The 5,901-nt window shown below is 41.5% G+C and overlaps 1 pseudogene; it reads left to right on the plus strand.

Moving 5' to 3' along the window:
* Nucleotides 1-1,040: 1,040 nt before the first annotated feature.
* LOC149814772 (protein transport protein SEC13 homolog A pseudogene) lies at nt 1,041-1,824 on the plus strand (annotated as a pseudogene).
* The last annotated feature ends 4,077 nt before the right edge of the window (nt 1,825-5,901 follow it).

Here is a 5,901-nt window from a genome sequence, read left to right on the forward strand (position 1 = left end):
AGTACCCGATTTGCCTAAACCGAGCTTCCCTAACCTGCTGCAGCCTTCTCCTTTGCTCAACAACTGTACCAAGGCTTTCCACACATCCCTAGACTTCCCTAGTTTCATTGTACCAAGTCATATGAGTTCTAGACTTAGATGCACAATCAAACTCCTTTTCGAAACCAAAATCGTATCTTGTCAGGACCGTGACTGGCTTGATTTTCTTAAACTGACAACCCCAACCATCAGCACCTTTCCCCTCTATTCAACACCTATATTAGACCCTTCTACATGCTCTTAGGCCTCCCTAGGATATCTTGTCCGAGTCCCACATGATTGAGAATTTGTTCCATTCTCGAGCCACCCACTGAGCCCAAACCGCTTCTACCCGATGGACAGTTTGAACCCTGTAGCTGCCTTGTTCATCACCACCAGAAACCTCCGACCTCGTCTCCATTGTGTTAAATCAGGGTTTAGAACCTAAGACACGTCACCCTCAGGTCCCAAGAGCGAGGAGCATCGGGTTCGATCCTCTTATATATGTGAGACTATGTTTGGAGTACCCATCAGTTTCAGATTCGGGTCTTTCGACCTGTTCGTCTTCTAATTCCAACCTGAACCTCGACAAACCAACGGGTACAACAAAATACGAGCAATATTTTTTCCACAGGACGCAAGTTCAAAATACTTCTTGGGCCTGCATGAGGCATAGAAGCTAGATAACTTTTCGGTGGAACATCCTTGTATGTTGATTTCTCTACCCAGTAAGCTAGGTTCATTGCTTGAATCGCTCAGTAATAATAAAAGTTAGTGTCGGACCAAAGTAGATCAGGTCATTTCGAACATGAACGTTTTGTTCATCCTAACATCTCAGCCGTCAGTTTACCACTTGCGGATGAATGCCAAGTCGCGAATAACTTTTCCCTAAACAGTGTCAACTCTTCACCTTTTCAAATGTTAAAAACAAAAACAATAAAATATTTGTACGGACCTCGAAAGGCACGCCTGCCTTTTTAGGGACCGTTCTCTCTCGGCCAACCGCCACCGCCACCACCAACATGCCTTATCAGAAGATCGAATCCGGCCACCAGGGCGTCGTCCACGACCTGGCGATGGATTACTACGACAAGCGGTTGGCCACGGTCTCCTCCGACATTTCCATCAAGATCATCGGCATCTCCTCAGGCTAGCTCCTCGCCACCCTCTCCGGGCACTAGGGCCCCGTCTGGCAGGTCTCATGGGCACACCCCAAGTTTGGCTCCCTCCTCACCTCCTGCTCCTATAATGGTCGGGTCATCGCCTGGAAGGAGGATCCCTCCTCCCCCAACCAATGGACCCAAACCTACGTCTTCACCGAGCACTCCTCCACCTCCATCAACTCCATCTTGTGGCCTTCCCACGAACTGGGCCTCTACCTCGCTTGCGGTTCCTCAGACGGTTCCATCTTCGTCCACACCGCCCGCCCCAACGGTGTCTGGGACTCCGCTCGCATCGACCAGGTCCACCCCATCGGCATCACCACCAATCTCTAGGATACACTTGGATTGAGTGAGGGACGTCGCCTGGGCGCCCAATTTGGGGATGCCCAGGTCGACAATCGCGAGTGCATCACAGGACGAGACGATGGTGGTGTGGAAGGTGGGGAAGGACGGTGATCAGTGGGAGGGGAGGGTGATGAACGATTTCAAGGCGCCCGTGTGGAGGGTGTCGTGGTCGCTCACCAGGAACATCCTCATTGTGGCCAACAGGAAGAATGAGGTCAACCTCTGGAATGAGGTCGTCGAAGGTGAAGATGAGGGGAGGGTGTCGTGTGTTCTCCCCCCAAGAGCGAGGGTATGCTAGAGTGCGTGTTCGGGGTTCCAATGAGTGCCACGTGCCAGGGATTATAAGCATTTGTGTGGGGGACATATTCTCGTGTGTCGGCATCACTTAGTGTGGAAGTCCGGTGCAGTTGCAAATACTTGAGTACTCTTTCTCGCCATTCTTGTGATGAAACCATTATTTAAGAAAAAAACAAAAATATCTTCCATCTAGAAAAAAAGAGGATAACTCATCAAAAAGATCAAACATTTCATTTTTTGCCCTGAGAAGTAAATTCCTATATTGTCAGTCGATCACCCTTTGATAATGCACCAGGAGTACTTTTTGATAACACATTTTTTGCCATCGTCTGTTGTCGTCGAAGTACTCTTTTTCGTCATCTATTGTTATCAGAGCATTCTTTGTCGTCGCCTGCTTGTGAGAAATAGTAGAACTACAAGAGAAATTGATATTCTATCTATTGTTCATCATGATACTATGGTGCAAACGTCGAACTGAGTAAATAGAGAATTGCGATTTATAATAGAGATAATGGTGACGGTATCAAACTGAATAGACAGAGAGTAACAATTTACAACAGATATTAGATCAGATAGTAGCGATTTACAGTAAAAATCAGATCAGAGAGTAACGATTTACGATAGAAATTAGATCAAAGAGTAACGATTTACGGTAGAAATCAGATTAGAGAATAACGATTTACAGTAAAAATCAGATAAAAAAGTAACGATTTACAGTAAAAATAAAATCAAAGAATAACGATTTACAGTAGAAATCAGATAAAAAAATAACAATTTATAGTAAAAATCATATCAGAGAGTAACAATTTACAATAGAAATTATATCAGAGAGTAGCGATTTACAGTAGAGATCAGATCAGAGAGTAACGATTTACAGTAGAAATCATATTAGAGAGTAACAATTTATAGTAGAAATCAGATCAGAGAGTAGCGATTTATAGTAGAGATTAGATCAGAGAATAACGATTTACAGTAAAAATTAGATCAAAGAGTAGTGATTTACAGTAGAAATCAGATCTGATCTTTATTGTAAATCGCTATTCTCTGATCTTATTTCTACTGTAAATCGCTACACTTTGATTTGATTTTTATTGCAAATCTTTACTCTCTGCTATGATTTCTACTGTAAATCGCTACTCTCTAATCCGATCTCTGTTGTAAACCGCTACTCTTTGTCTACTCAGTTCAACGTTGCTACCATTATCTCTTCTGTAAACCACTATTCTTTGTTTACTTAGTTCTATGCTTACACCATAATATCGTGATAAACAATAGACATAATATCGATTCCTCTGGTAGTTCATCTATTTTTCACAAGCAGATGACAACAAAGAGTGCTCCGACGATAATAGATGACGACAAAGGGTGCTACGGCGGCAACAGACGACGACAAAGGGTACATCGTCAAAAAGAGCTCCTATTACAACAGATGATGTGTTGTCAAAAAGTGATCTAGAACGTTTAGGGTGAAATATTGTGAGGAGCTCTTCTTACGGAAGAGTAGTTTACTGCTTAGGGCGAAAACAAAACGTTTGGACTTTAAAGAGTTAAAAGATCATCATCTTTTTGCTGGATGGAGGACATTTTTGTTTTTTTCTAGAATCGTCGTTTCATGATGAGAATGGCGAGAAATGATACTTGAGTTTTTGTAACCGCATTGGAGTCCGATGCTAACTGATGTTGACACATACGAGGATACGAGCCCCACGTGCTTATATACGTGGCGCTCATTCGGACCCACGAACACGGAGACATCTTCAGGGGGTGGGGGAGGGAGAACATATAACCATCTTCGAAAGATGAGAGTATTGTTTTTATTTTTAACATTTAAAAAGGTGAACAATTGACGCCATTAAGGGTAAAACTGTTCACGATGTAGCATTCATCCGAAAGTGATATGTTAAGATGAATAAAATGCTTATTTTTGAAATGACCTCAGATTTAGTGTCGAACTAGTGATGGTGCCATGTCCGGTTGGCTGCTAACACATTCACGTCCTCTCTGATTCATGCGCCATACTTGTTGGCATCTTGAATTTCAACAGTTACGTACCAAGCGACCACATGGATTTTGGTTTTACTCTCAACCGTCCATCCATCTAACATTTGCTAGATAAGCCTTCATCATTTCAAGCATAGCAAAGGATAAGCCCTTTTCTCAGCTGAAATGGGGCAACTCCCTGAGGGGAGGGGTGCACCACGGTTTACATCATCGGAAAAGCGACCATAAGTACGGCAGGCTTAGCCATCGCAACTAAGTTTTTGATCTCATGAAAAAAGCATAAAAGACATTGAAACCATAATAATAATAATAATAATAATAATAATAATAACAATAACAATAACAATAACAATAATAATAATGAATTTGCTTACCGCGAGAGGATTCCTTGGATGTCATGAGCAGCATCTTAACAACCATGATTTTTGGCTTTCATGCATATGCATTCAACATGCCCTTGACGCCGTTCAGACAGCAAATGGTGGGGTAGTAGTTGGTTTTAATCTATCCCAGCGGGATAAAGACCAGCCCACAGCACCCTAACCTACCCTACCAACTCCTACATACCCCTGATTTGACGGCAATACCATCATATCCACTATGAAGAGAGCAACCAACCCCGACTTGATCCGATCCCAAAGAGAGAATGGCTTGCAGCTGAAGTCAGCAGGCTGGCGCTTGACCGACCGAAATGCCATCGGGCAATTTTGCTACTCCTTCCATGCCCAGCTTAGATGACCACTACCGACTCTGTATAATGGCAGCAGCTCGTGGTTGCCCCAACCAAGCTTGCAATAATCTATGGGGGTTTTCGTTTCAACCAGGTTTGATGGCATCCAAATGAGCCACCAAACATGGTTTATTTGGGGGTGATAATGAAGATAACGCCAAAACCAGGTTTTAGACCCAGGTTTGCAAAAGTACCAGTCTAAACCCAACCTAGGCAGGTGATTCCCTCATGATAAAGACATGATTTCAAATGGCCAGCCCTGCTTTAAGTATTAACAGCACTAGCCATTGTTTTCTAGCTAGTATCACATTATTTTTGGCCTATATTTTATGTGGAAAGTTTGCAAAAAAATCGTGTAAATCTATTTTTTAGTAAGAGAGTGAAATATAGTCGAAAACTCTATCTTTTATGAGACGTTTCCCCGAAACTGCTTAGTGGCATTGAAAAGCTATCGCGCTGTCTGCACTTTTTATTGTTTTTTTGAATTTCTAACGCAATTGATTGAAAAATAATATAGAATAAAAACTGGGTTTGACGCAACAGCGCCTGTTCATCTTTTTTGATGGATCTCAGTACTCGTTCGTCATTTTTAAGTGATTCATATGTCATTGAAAAGGTATTTTTATATAGTTTCTTTGTTCTTTTCTATGCTTCTCCGAAATTCTTTAATTTTTGGGTCAAAAATCAATAAAAAGAAAATTCGAACATCCTCAAGAAGTCTAAACATGCGAAGGTTAAATTAATCATTTTAACACTCAACATTTACGATTTTGATCATCGGGCAGATTTTGACAAATAATGGGTTTTTTTGAGAAACACATCATTTTTGTCGTACATATGGCCATTGTTCCAAATATGAACTTACTATGTTTTTTCTACTTCTGATACTGTGCATTTTAATTGGTATATTATTTTAGGAATTTGCCAATCGACCTCTCCAATGTTTAAAGCAGGAAAAATGAAAAACTTCGTTCTAACTCTGTTATTTTGATAGGACAGTAGTGGAAGTAGCAGTAGTGTAAATATTCAAGCCCACTATGCAGCAAGTCTGACCCAGAACCTTCCTGTAAAAAGATTGAAGAGAAACTCAAACCTTTTTTTCATGAATTCCAGGAAAATTTTCTTTAAAGGGAAACAATACAAGATCAAAGAGGCACATCAACAACATTTGGAGGAACCAAGAAGTTGAAAAAGCACATTTGTAATAAAGACAATCTGTTCTTTAATCCAAAGAAGATACCGCTTCCTGATCAATGGTCGTCTCCACCAACCAAAGGCCAACAATGTCAACCTGCTCGTTACAGGGAAAACTGGAATGGATATGGATATGGTAATACATATCCAGTG

This window comes from Nuphar pumila, chromosome 15 (genome assembly GCF_984573655.1).
Source record: "Nuphar pumila chromosome 15, dmNupPumi1.hap1.1, whole genome shotgun sequence".
Lineage (NCBI taxonomy): Eukaryota > Viridiplantae > Streptophyta > Magnoliopsida > Nymphaeales > Nymphaeaceae > Nuphar > Nuphar pumila.